The sequence below is a fragment of the Crocodylus siamensis genome, chromosome 11 (assembly GCF_052110815.1).
Source record: "Crocodylus siamensis isolate JL-2025a chromosome 11, ASM5211081v1, whole genome shotgun sequence".
In the NCBI taxonomy this organism is placed as follows: Eukaryota; Metazoa; Chordata; order Crocodylia; family Crocodylidae; genus Crocodylus; species Crocodylus siamensis.
In genome coordinates this window covers 9606307-9619626 of record NC_143405.1, presented here as the reverse complement: position 1 = coordinate 9619626, position 13320 = coordinate 9606307, and positions in this window count along the sequence as shown.

Below are 13320 nucleotides of genomic sequence, written 5' to 3'. Positions count from 1 at the left end.
GCTTGAGGGATTGATTGTAAGGGAAGATTAAAAGAACTAAATATGTATAGATTGGATAATCAGAGACTTAAGCCTACAAATGGGATATAAATGCCACAGAGGGAGGAGAATTATTTGATTCTAGGGTTAGACTAAGCATGATCAAATGTGGAAGTGTTGGGGTTGGCAAATATATATAGAAATGATAGGGAACCTTTCTGATTGTCCTTCCCTCATAGCATATCTAGCTCTGAGTCCTAAAAGATTTGTTAGATCCGGCTGCTATTGGCCTGCCTGCCTCTGCATTTGTGTGTTTATAGAACTGCTTCATCTTTAGCTGGGTTGGGAAATTCCCCACTCTCAGCATTTTTTTTAACTTAGTGAACATGCTCATGTAGCACAGGCTTGGGTGGGAGCCAGCCGTGCGGCATAAACCTCTGTCCTGACTTCTGGGTCCCTCTCCTCTCCACCGAGGTGCTCTCTAAGGCTCTAGGGTTATCTCAGTCCTCCTCCATATGAGCTCCAGAAGACCGGCTGTTGCTGCTAAAATTGGCTGTGCTCTGGTGGAGGCTGTCAGGAGCAGCAGGAGGACATGAGAATGGATCCTGGTGGGTCTCTCTCCCTCTCCTGTCCCCCTTCCAGATTACTAGTTTATTTTCTTCTTTTTATCTGTGCCTCTGCTGAGACTTTGCCTAGCTCCCTGCCTCACCACAGCCTGCTCCCACTTGGAGCTGGGGTCTGAGTGGGAGCGCTCTTCCCTTATTCTCATCCCCGCTCTTCCCGAGTGGCTTCCCCTGAAGCAACTGGGGCTGGCTTAGCCGTGCTAGTGGACAGGCTGGATGCAGGGTGCTCCAGTCCGGCAATTCCAGTCGGACTAGATGATCTACCTAGGTCCCTTCCGACTCTAGCTACTATGAAACTATGAATTCCTCCTTGTTAACGAGCTGTTCTAAAGGATGGCCTTGGTCGAGGCAGGGACTGGCTTTACGTTTGTACAATGCCTATTGTAGTGTGGCCCTAATGGGTTCTTAAAGCTACCATCTGTCCCTCTTCGTTGTAGCATCTGAATCCACCCACACTGTGACTGGTTGGAGCACCACGGGCCATTTTTGGTACTCCGATTATGTTACTTCACTGAGAGGTATCTTCAGCCAGGCCTTGGCTATGGGTTGTGCCTGTTCATCTTTAACTCCTGGCTGTAACTGAGCTGTGGCATGAATTTTGGAGCTGAACCCTCCAGGGACTGGGGACTGTTAGGATCGAGGCTTCCAACTTGGGCCAGTCCCTACTGGCTACTAACACCAAGATTGGGGTGGGAATTGGGCCCCTCTTGGACTTGTGGGGTGGAACCTGGCACGCTGAAGTAGAACGGTTAAACCATTCAGTGGGACCACTAACATCCCAGCTGGAGCTACACTTTTTTTTTAGGCATAGAGGAGAAGAAGAAATGATGGGAGTGAAGTAAAAAGGACGGGAGGACTGAGAATCCCTTAGAGGAACCTGCCCAAGGCCTTCTGCGATCTGAGCTGGCTCAGGCACAACAAGGCATAAGGAGCCTCCCATGATGAGAGAGCAAGGACCTTGGTGGGTCTAAGCAGCGAGAAGGATCGTTTTTCAGTACTTTGGGCTAACTTGCTGTTATTTGTCCAAATGCTTCCAAATTGCACTCTCCAGTGAGAGCAGCGATGGGTGTGGGTGGTTTCCCCTTTGATGTCTCTGTGATTAGTGCCCATTTGACTAGTCTCTTTCTGGGCAGCTGTGGGCTATTTTCGGTTCCTGGAGCTGCCCAGGGTCTGTTTCCAGAGGGATAATTTCCCTTGTGCACCCAGTTGTGTGTCCATAAGGATGCAATCAACCATGATTAGCAGCTCTTTAGCAGGGGTGTGGTGGTATAATGCTGCAGCCTGGTGGATGTACAGCAGAAGAGTTGGCCATACGCCTCCTAAGCTGGAAGTGTCTGCCCGGCTGCAGAGAGAAGTCACTGGCCGGTGGCAAGGGGATTCACCTGGAAGTGACAGCCATGGAAACCCAAAGCTCTGAGAAGCAAGGAGTGCTTTTACAGCCGTTACTGCTTGGGCTTGTTTTATGACTGGGCATTAGACCCAACACAGTTGCCATTGGCTTGTTAAGCAGGCAAGCTTAAATATTGACTCCCAGTCTTTCTCCTCCAAGGCCACAGTGCATCCTGCCTGCCCACAGTGGGCTCAGTGCTGTTCTGTGCATGGGAGGACGAGATGCTGGGCCTCACTTTTACTGGTAAAGCCACAGACTGAAGCACATGATCCTAGGAGGTGATCACCTTCCAGTCCTCTTCACTTTAATGCAAACTGAACTTGCCCAGCGTTGAAGTGGGTCCTAGGCCACAGGTGGAAAACTGTGTATGACGGTGCTGTGCAAAGGAGCAGAGTGACGTGCACGGATGCAGAACCTGGTCTGAAAGACAAACATCAACTTGTTTACTCTCTGAATTCTTAGAAAGAGTCCTCTTTGGTTTCATGCTTTGGATTTAAACCACATCACAACCTCTGAGTACCCGTTAACCACATCTTGTCTCTGCTAGTTTCTTTGCTTCTGTTGCCGTTTTGGGACCACGCATGTTAGTGTCTTGGGTCTGAATGTCAGCCCCTCAGCTTCAGAAAATGCTGTGACCAGAAATGCAGGACCTGGTAGGGGGTGATGTGCTAGCTTAGGGGATGGGCAGCTTCCCATGCTTTTCGGAGTTGGCACTTCCTCGCTTGGGCGGCACTGGTCCCTTGCCTCTGGTATGTGATGTCGTCTGAAACCTTCCAACTTCTCTAGTCCCCTTGGTTTGTTTTACAGGAGTGAATTGACTCTGCATTCCTGCAGATGTGTATGTGCAGGAAGGGTGCAGGCGTGCCAACTAGAGTCTCAGCTGGTGTAAATTGACTTCAGTGGAGCTACCCCAGTAGACTTGGGCAGAGTCCAGCCAGCTGAGGTCTGGCTCTTAACAGAGCATCAAGGAACGAATGCTGCCACCTCTGGCACCTGCCCAGACCCAAGAGTGGAAGTGACAAACAACCAAAGTAAGAGTCACAAACTTAAATGGCAGATCTATCACAAATCACTGCGTAGAGATGGAAAGGGCAAGCACACCGATGGCTCTGTGGGCAGCAGTGGCCATGTGCTTTTTTGTTTAGCCCCTACAGCTAAGCTACGGACATCTGTTGTTACTCTAAAGACAGGCAAAGGCAGGACTTTTTCTGAAAGCCTCAGCCTGCATCCCTTCCCCTGCTGCATAGTGGAGTAGGATATTTGCATCATTTTTATAATCCCAGATCTTATCCAGTTGCTCATCCCATTCCAACAAACTACAGCAGGTCTAATGCTGAGAACAGCTCCCCTCCATGGTAGATGGAGCAACCCCTGGCCTGTCCTCCCAGCAGTAACCACAGTGAAGAAAGAGACCTTGTATTTCCTGTCTTATGAAGCTGGGATCACTCTGTCTGGCACGTAGGATCTTGGCATCCTGCTATGAGCCCCTTCTTGCTTTCTTGCATATGGACTCCCCACAGAAGGTGGCTATTTAAGTTCCTTTCTTATGCAAGGGCATCCATATTTCCACTGTGGATCTATAACTGCGTGTTATCTTGTTGGGTAGACTTGACCCTCCTGTGTGGATATTGGGTTGGAGACTGCCTCTGCTCTCTCCACAGGGTGCGACCTTTTATGTCCCATTGGTAGATGGGCCTCAAATCCCAGCAGGGCACTCCTAGCATGGTGGAGCTGGACACTTTTTTTCTCCTATAGGGTCTCTAGAGTTTACTCTCCTGACTCTGTAACCCATCTTGTTCTCACTGTGCATCAAAGAAACCACTAGCTATGGGTTGCTTGGTAGATCATATCCTGGGGTGCTTCCTGTTGGGGGTGCTTGGTAGTATCCTGCTGAAGACTGAGTGTCCTGTCCTGGACTTGTTCTTAACTTGTCATGGTTGACACAAAGTCCCTGAACTGTTAAGAGCCCTATGCTAGAAATCCAGGTAGATGTAGATAGAGAAGCAGAGAACATGGTAATTGGGGCATTGTGCCGTGACATCCCGGCCTGGGTAAATGGGCTGGTGGAAGATTCAGATTGCAGGTCTGGGAGCAACAACAAAGAAATAAGCTCTTGGCGCATGGGCCCATCTTGCGGTCACAGGCCCAAAATAGACACTTGAAATGACAATGCTGCCAATCGTTAGGGGAGCCATTAGTTGCTTTCAGAAGTTCTCCTCCTGGACGTGTCAGGCGGTAAGTATGAACGGTGCTGTGAGAACGGAAGCGTTGTCCCCTGCAGCACTGAGTTCAGCAAGGCATTAGTGACAGGTGGCATGGCAGGGGCTGGGGATCTGTTGCTAGATGAGGTCTGGTTGGCTTCAGTCAGGAGCAACGTTAGGTTTATACAGTGGCTATGCTCCACCTGGTCCCACTTGCACAAGCCACGCTAGGAAATGCGGCAGTAAAGCCACTTCAGGAGCATCCCCCCGTGACTGCTCTCAAGCATGCCAGAGATGGCGGCCGTGAGCAGCTGTGGGGCGATGCCCCTGGAGTGGCTTCACAGCTGCATTGCTGGGTCTGGCATGTGGAAGTGATGTGCAGATTTGCCCTTCCCTGTCTCTGGTCAGACTGACTTCCAGTTAGAGAGACAGTCTCATGTTTCGAAGCTTTAGTACCAATGAAACCCCCCTGAATAAAACTTCTGGTCTTAAACATGACTCTGTTGGAGATAAAGGCCCTACACCAGTTGACAGGGTAAGAGGGAGTAGCAGCTTTGTCTTGCTGGTGAGCTTGATGCTGGAAGGTTACTACCTTTTTAGCAGCGATTAGCTTGGTCTGAGTGGCTGTTGTGATGTGGATCACTTATCCCACTAACGGGATTAACACCAGGCCAATGGGGGCAGGAGAGGTTGGTAAGTTATGTTTGTTTCTACCACAGACTTGTTGCCTTTCCTGGTGAAGAATGGGGGTTCACTTTATTTACTACAGGCACCCGATACCCCTCCCCTCCGTTTTGGACTTAGAGATGCTTGGCTTGAGATCCAAATTCTGCAGATGCTCCCTATGTCTACAATGGGCTCGGTCAAAAACCTGGACCCAACCTTCCAATAAACTCTGGGGAAGTTTTGGGGCCTGGATCCAAGCCGAAATTCTGTCTCAATCCAGTTTACCTATCTTTTTTTTATTCCCCCTCCCTCCCTGAGAGGAGGCATTTGCGAGTTTGTTAGCATGTCTGTCTCTCTCGCTCTCATCCAGCAGCGTGGTCTGTGTGCTCCTTCCAGTGTGACTCAGCAGGGCCCTCGGCGCACTTCCCTTCCCCGGCACGGAGCGCAGCGCTCTGCGTTTCTCTCTCTTTCTCGGTACACGCACTGCCTGGTGCTGCTCCGAGGCGCAGTGGAGGTTTGGGCGTGGGCACTCTCAGAAGTCTGTGGTTTGAGCTGAGCGTGCTAAGAGTTCAACATGAATGCAACGTGAACTCAGGATTTCCTTTTGAAGTTTGACACCAGGGATTTTCCCCACCCACTGGGAGGACTATAAAAAAAAAAGAAAAAGAAAAAAAAGCCCCTTTAAACTGCTGGCAGAAACATGTAGGGAAGTAGTAGTTGGGGGTAGGGGGAAGGTTTCTGCCTTTATCTGAAGGACCAGTTCTGACTCACAAGCACATGTGCTGGTGAAAGCCCGCTGCTTTGCTGGCTGCAACCAGGCTTCTGAATGATCTTCTCCTCCTTCCCTTATCAAGGAGAGGAGGAGTTTGCATAGCCAGAGTGAAGATCTTGGACAAGTGTAGCTAGTAGGAGGCTTCTGAAAGAGCTGAAACTTGGTAGTGCTGGGGTTTTGAGAGTGATGCGCCTTCCACTGAACCCATGCTACAGAACCTAGATCTGGATCTTTACAGCCACCCTTCATCTCTAGTTGGCAATGCCAAAGCCCTGAATCCAAAGATTGAAGGATCTGGGCAGAACTACTTACCTGGCAGGAAAGCCACCGTGATGATGGTGTTGGCCCAGGTGGTTTTACTGTACCTGGCAGGGGAGATCCCCTTCTTCCCAGCCTTCAATGACTTGGTGTAGTTGAGGGTGGAGACCTGTCTGCTGCCCTGCAGGCAGGCACCCCCATGAGAGTCTGGAACTGCCTCCAAATGTGAGGATCTCGGTTACGCGGTTTATGGTGATGGGGGATTGCTCTCAGGCTTTCCCTCTAGCTTGCTCCATGGGCCTTTTGACCAGGGGGCTTCTGACCCCCCAAGGCCTTCCAGCTTGGAGGTTGCACATAGGATTTGGGAGCCTCTGAAGTCCCAGGCCAAAGAGTCTGGGAGGTAGGATACTTGCTGGTGGTAGTGCCACACAGATTTGGGTGACTGAGCTCTGCTCAATCAACAGAATTCAGAACCGATTTGGCTAATTTGGCCTGAGACACTAAATTAAAAAACAAAACAAAAAGCATTGAAGGATCTGGGCAGATGAGTTGGATTTTGCAGAAAGCCTTCTCAGTAATGGGCTGAAAGGCAGTGAAATCTTCAGTTGCTCCGAAGTTGGGGTAGAGGCTCCTAGATCCAGATCTGAATATCAATCCAGGGACTTTTCTACAGTTTTGCAGTGTGCACTCAGGCAGCTCTGCTAGGGCTGGATTTTCTTATCCTCACACTTTGAGTAGAGCCTTGCTCCGTGGGCATCTCCACTGATGTTAAGGTCCCAAATTGTACAGTAAGGTGCTTTTGTAACATGAGTAAAAATGCTAGAGCCTGGCCCCTGGTGATTTCATTGGGACTTCAGGTTATGAATAGCAGGATGGAGTCTGTGAACACTCTGTTTTGTTGTACCTGTCAGTGGAAAATAATACTGCAAGAGATAGACCAGAGGTGTGGGGAACTGAAGCTTCTTTTTGTAGAAGTATCATGGGGAACTTTGTTTTTTGTTCCTGGTTGGCCTAGCATTTTAGTTGCACGTTGAGCCCCAGATGAAACTTGCCTGAAATCTCCTATCAAATTCTTTAAAGTGGGTAATCAGAGGCCATGTGGTGGGGACAGGTTTGTGATAGTCCAGGAGTCTTTCTGGGAAGCCGGGGTGGCTGGTGGTTTTTCTCCTGTGGTGCTGTCCAGAGTTTGAAGAGATCCCCCTACTATTGAAAAGGGGACCTACAATCCTAAACCATGCACCATAGTCGTAAGCAGAAATGGGCCTGGGCCATGGGCTGCAGACTTTCCAAGACTTTGAATTAGAACCAGCCTTTTGGTTTGTGGCTTTTTTTTTAATATCTCTCTAGCCCTTTTCTGTTGCAAGGTGAATTTTAGTGAGTACTACTACAGTGCAGGATCTTGGAAGAAGGCAAGCCTGCATCTTTGGCACACAAGATCTGAGTCTCTTCAGAACAGCAATATCCACTGGGGCTGTGCACGTGCCCTGCACCTAGGACAGCATGTAGTGCAGGGTGACCATGATCCTCCTCCAGTTCCCGCTCCTTACTTGCACCCTTGGCTAGCAGAGCAGCAGGGAGAAGACTGTTTCTAGTGGCACCATTCCTGGCTGAGGATATTCCTCTGCGAGAGACGGGCTAGAATTGGTGCCGAAGCACCTACTGGTATCAGTACAAGCTGCGGCAGGAAAAGCATGGTATTTCCCAGGGTTGCCTCTGGGAGATATCTATCCTGCCTTGCTTTCTGTGGGGCAAATACTCGCGTGATCTTAGAGTAGAGAACTGCCTCCTGCAGGTAGTAATTAACGGCCCGGGGAGACCTGCCGCCTGCCCTGCAGGGCTGATTTCAAGCCATTCCTGTTGGGACTGCAGGGTTTGGCCATTCCAGTGGCAGGTTGCTGTCATCCTAGTGGGTATACTGGAGTCCCATCCCATACATCAGCTGGACCCTCCTGCGCAGGAGAAGGTCACTCTCCCTGTGGGTGTCTCTAGCCAGATCACCCATGCAGGAAGTAACAAATGGAGGTGTGGATCAGCCGCAGGGCCCAGGCTTGGCACTCGGCACTTGGCGCTCACTGTCAGCTGGTGAAGCAGCATCCTTGACACTGAATGCCTTTGTACTCCCAGGAGCTCTGTGCGAGGATTACCAAACCTTTGCAGAGAAATATCAGTTATCCTGGGCTGAAAGAGGCTCTGCAGCTCCACATGGCCTCTCAGGTTCAGGGTGGCAGCCCTTGGCTCCTTTGCCAAGTTTAAGCCTGGGCTGTGGATCTCTACTCACAGAGTTCATGCTGCTGTATAACCATCCATCTGGTTCACGTGCAACACCTGAACATCATTATGGAGGTCTAACTGTCTGCTGGGAATGTTTGTGAAGCACCTTGCTGCGTGCTTTGAATAGGCAGGGAATCCAGGAAAGCCTTCAGCTTCTTGTCCCTGTTCCCTCGGGAAGGTTATCTCATGAATTATGAGAATTTCTCTTGGAATCGCAGACAAGTGAGTTCATTGGTGCTGCGACTAATCTCTGATCAGAAAGGGTCTTCTTGCCGGAAGCCGGATTCTCATCTCTTCAGTGCATGGAAGGCCGTCCGTGTTGGCAGCTACTTTGCCCCTTGGACAACTAGGATAGGTGTCGACACATAAATTCATGCCACTTTCCAGACTTCACCTATGGCCCTTATAGCTGAGGTCAGTGTACACCTCATCCAGATTATTGCTTGAACAAGAGACTCAGTCCTTATGTCCTGTGAGAGCTTGATTGGTGGCTACATGCTGTGAAGATATTAGAAGGGGTATTCTCTGCCCTTTTCCTTTTGACGAAACCCCACAGATGCTTTAGATAGACTAGGATGCCCACCTGAACCATCTGCAGAGGCATGAACATAGGGTAAGTCCATGGACTGTGACCTAGATAGTCTGGCAAACTTCCCAAACAGGACATCATTAACCAGCCATTAGTAGCCATTGTGAAAATCCATTGTAAAACCGTCTTGAGGACTTCTATATACCTTTCCACTGATTATCCACTTCTCCAGGGTAATAATTAAGATCAGATGGGAGAAGAGTCAGCCTTCCCAATTAATTTTGACTGCTGGATATGTTGCAGGTATCCAGGGAGCAGCCCCTTGCTCCCAGTTCCTCCAATCCGCCCAGATGCGTCTTGGGACCCGTGTCCAATCCTGCATCCCGACTTGCAGTTGTTTGCACCTGACTGCTTAAGTGTTGGAAGCTCAGCTAGTTCTGACAGACTGCTCCCCCCCTTCAAGATCAGGAGATTCTCATAAAACTCAGGAACCTTGCAATGAAAGAGACTTTCCCCGTGGGAAGCCTTCCCGTACCCCCATCCTCCCCACAAACAACAACCCCTGCCCCCAAAGCCCAAACCGAACCAAAACAAAACCCCGGACAGAGCCAGTGGAAGACCCAGTACAAAGATCCTTTTACTGGATGAAACTTTTGAGATGTGGGACTAACATTTAACTTCCTCAAGACTTGCTTTGCACTGCAATATTAGTACATCATGCTCCGGCATGGTTGTACTCTATCTTCTGTCATCCAAGGGCATCAGTGTTCCCCAAGGACTTCCTTTAGCTCTGACTGGAGATAAGTATAAATGCAATGTTATACCACAAAATTGTCCTCCTGGACTCGGGGGCTTTCCTTTTATAAACCAAGCCCTCCAATATTGGTGCAGCCTCGCCATCAGGGTGGGTTTTTATTTTGTTTTGTTTCATTTTTTGGCGATCATTTTGGACTAGAAGAATTTGGGCTTTACCCCTGATGGCTGGACTGTCCTACACATCCTCCCACAGGGGCACAAAGATCACACCTTTTGGTTGTTGGGGTAAGCTCAGGATCCCACCTGAACCAGGCAGGAAAACCTTGCTGTTTTCCTTCCCAAATGCCAGTGCTAGGGCATGAAGCAGATGTGCCCGGAAGATGCCCAGAACCTTGCCTCAATGTCTTAATGGGTCCAGGTTCTTCACATAGATTTATGCATCAATCTGACCATATCTAGCCCATCAAGCGTGCAAGTCTCCCTCTTGGGATGTGAAAGAGGGGCTCACCAGGGCACAGGCATCGTCTGCTGCCTGCTTCAGGGATAATTCAGACTTGCTGAGATCTGCAAGACTGCAGTGTGAAGCTGTCCATTGATCCTTTGTTAAACTGTTAGGCCCTTGCCAGCGCTGGGGCAAGAAGGGCCACATCAGATGTCACCATCTGGAGCAAGATGGGGGAAATGAGGAGGTGCACTTTGGGCACCTGCAGTGGGATTTGCACCAACACACGTGATGGCTAGAGCTGTTGGTTTCCCTGCAATAACCCTTTGACGACATGTGGGGATTCCCTGAGGTATTGTCCACCCTCTGTCCCTGCTTTGTGGAGTCCATGGTCACCAGGCCCAGGAGTTGCAAGGGAATGGAGGAGGGGCTGCAGCTTTCTTTCCTCTTGTGCCATCCAACAGGAGCATGAGGAGACACCGGGGATGTATGCATCCTTTGTGGACGTTGCCATTGCATGCTCCAAGCACCCAAGTGACGATAGCTTTAAAATGCACAGTCGGGCAAGTACCCACTCTGGTCTACATGCCATGGGATGCTGCTGCCAATGTCAATGGGTTTATCTGCCAACATCCCTGCTGCAGGTAAATGTGGCATGCCCAGTACTCCTGTCTCCTCATACCAGTAGATTTGCTTTCGGGGGCTAGCAATTTAGTGTTCAAAATCTTGTAGAAATTTAAAATGGTATTACAGATGTTACAGGCGTTGGGCTGACCTGCCCTGCTGTAAGCAAACAAGAGTTTGGAGCCGGACACGTGGCCTCCCCACTTTGCCCCCCATCTCTTCTATCAGTTGAGCCTGATTAAACACCCCCACACTCCAGGGGCTAGGGGTGGGGTGGGGTGCACATCGCGTGCCAGTGCTCCCGTTCGAGTGCTAGCTGTTGTCCACTTGCTCGCTCCCTGCCCTACCCGCCGTCCACTAGGCTGTGGCGCCTCTTAGACCAGGCGACCTGTCTTGGGGCACATGTAGCAAGAGAAGGGATTTCTTCCCCCTTTCTCTGCCGTCCCTCCACCCCCAGTTCAGAGACCTTTAATCTTCCATGCTGTCTCAACCAAACCCCTCAGGAGAGAAGCTGGTTAATTAGACCCTTCTCTCCCCCCACAAAGCCCGAGACCCTGCTGTCTGGTGACCCCCTCTGGTGTGTGCCCGCGAAGCTTGTTATCCGTGGCGTACAGCGGGAGCCTTTGACAGAAAGGAGAGCAGCCGGGAAAGTAGGTTACACTGAGACTTTGGCTCCTCTGTTAGGATTTGCCACAGTTTGGGAGCTTAGAAGCTGGCCTGGTTTTTTTTCGAAGGGAGGCGGGGGGAGAGACCAAGTGCCCCTGCAAAGGGCAGGTGAAGCATGTCTCACCTGCACAGCATCAGGCAATACCCAAAAGAGCAGAGAAGGCTTCAGATTTGGCAATAGCCCCAAGCAGGTGCTTTCCCCTGCAAGATCCATTTCCAGAGTGGGAGGGATCCAGTGCTTCCCTGCTGCCTCCCTTGAGCTGTGAAGGGCCTGCCAAGAAGGTGGTATCCTTTGGGTGCCCCTTTATACTGAAGATTAGGCTCTCTATTAGGGACCTGCCTGTACTATGCCTGACAGCCATGCCCTTAAACGTACCACATCTGCTTGATGCTGGCTTTCAGCAGTGCTAATAGGCCTGACTTTAGCGCTGCACCAGCATGGATGAGCTACTTCCAGGTCTGGAGATGCTGTATTTGAGGGTACTGCTGCTGGGCATGATAAACTTGGCTTCTAGGTCAGCTTTAGATTGTAATCACACCCTCCAGAGTCTAGATGTCCCATCTAACGTGGCTTAGATGTACTTGTTTCCATAGCACAGTGGAGTGACATGGTTAGGGTTCATGTTTGACTACCTCTGACTCCCTAACCCAAATGCCCAGCGTGTCCCATCTGCTTCCCATTTACAGCTGGGTAAATGGGGGAAGCCTTCAACCTGACTGGGGCAAGGGTTGAACTCATGTGTTTGGAGTGGTACAGAGATCCTCCCCTCTCCTCCCCATAGCATGTCTCTTCTCCAGAAGGAAATTACAGTTTTCTAGAGGTAGTAGTGTTTATGTCCAGTGGTTGTCTCCTTGGTGTCAAATGTTGCTACCGTGACACCAGTGAAGGGGTTAATCTGCTCAGAGAAGGTCGGTGGCAGCTCAAGCTTCTCATGAAGTGAATGTGTGTGCCCATGGCTCTGCTTTCTGCAGTTTGTAAAAGCTGATTGTGAACTTGTTAGAAAGCAAATGTGAAAGGAGCAGGAGCCCCGTCAGAACAGACACCGCTGCCCCAGGTCTAAGGGGGTGAAATGCCTTCCCGTGAATCTGCCCTGGGCAAAGGACCAGCGAAGGGCATACTCAGGTGGGATTTAAATGTTACTCAGGCTGTAAAATGGGGCTCTCTACAGAGGAAGATTTTTTTTCCCTGTCTGAATATGCTTCTCAGTTGTAGAGACTCAAGTCCCTTGAATTTTCAGGGCTTTTTGCAATGTGGCAGTAGACCTGGTATAACCCTAAAACACACTGCACTAAAATTATATGCTTAGCTTATTTTGGTAGGCAAAAACATTAGGATTAAAACAAATGAGCTACTGGCAGAAACAATCTGGGAAAAATACATGATTATTACTTTTCACTTCTATCCACACTGCAGCATGATTGTAGTTGTGATTGATTGATTTGCACATGCAAAGTGCTTTAAGATAAAGTGCTCTATAAGTACAAATATTGCATTATAATGCTCTATTGACTAGAACAGAGACCAGGAACAACTAACTGTTGTCAGTTCCTTCTGCAGCTTGCAGGACAACAGGAGCTAATGCCTGAAGCTGATGGGCGAAGGCATTATTGACCACTGGAGGTCACTTTTTCAATAATACAGTACAATCCAACTTTATTTTTTGTCAAGTATCTTCCATGCAAGCTGCTTTATAGAGTTAATACAATGCAAAGTGAAGATGAAGCAATATCTGCAGACAAGCTTCCCCCGCCCCCTTTTTCTGCTATTGAAGAGAACCAGAGACTCGAGGAGTTGGGGAAACAGGGCTGCTCAAGACGGTGTCGGCTTCAGGGGAGAAGGTTCTTGTGCCTTAGGGGCTGAGAGATTCAGGAAGGAAAGTGATGGAGGGAGAAGTGCTCTCATGATGCAGTCTGGCTAAGCAGGGGATTGTGGCGCTGTGTCAAACGTACCTAGCTCTTGGGTCCGGGAGACAATCTAGCTGTGACAGTGTGGAGTTCAGCATGCATTTATTCATCCTGCTTCTCAGCAGGGTAAATTCAGCCTGGGTGGAGCTCTGTGATGCTAGAGTTAGGCGGTACTCACGTGGTGGAAAGCTCTTTAAAAACTAGGCTGGGAAAACCCATGGAGCTCCTGAAGAGGAAG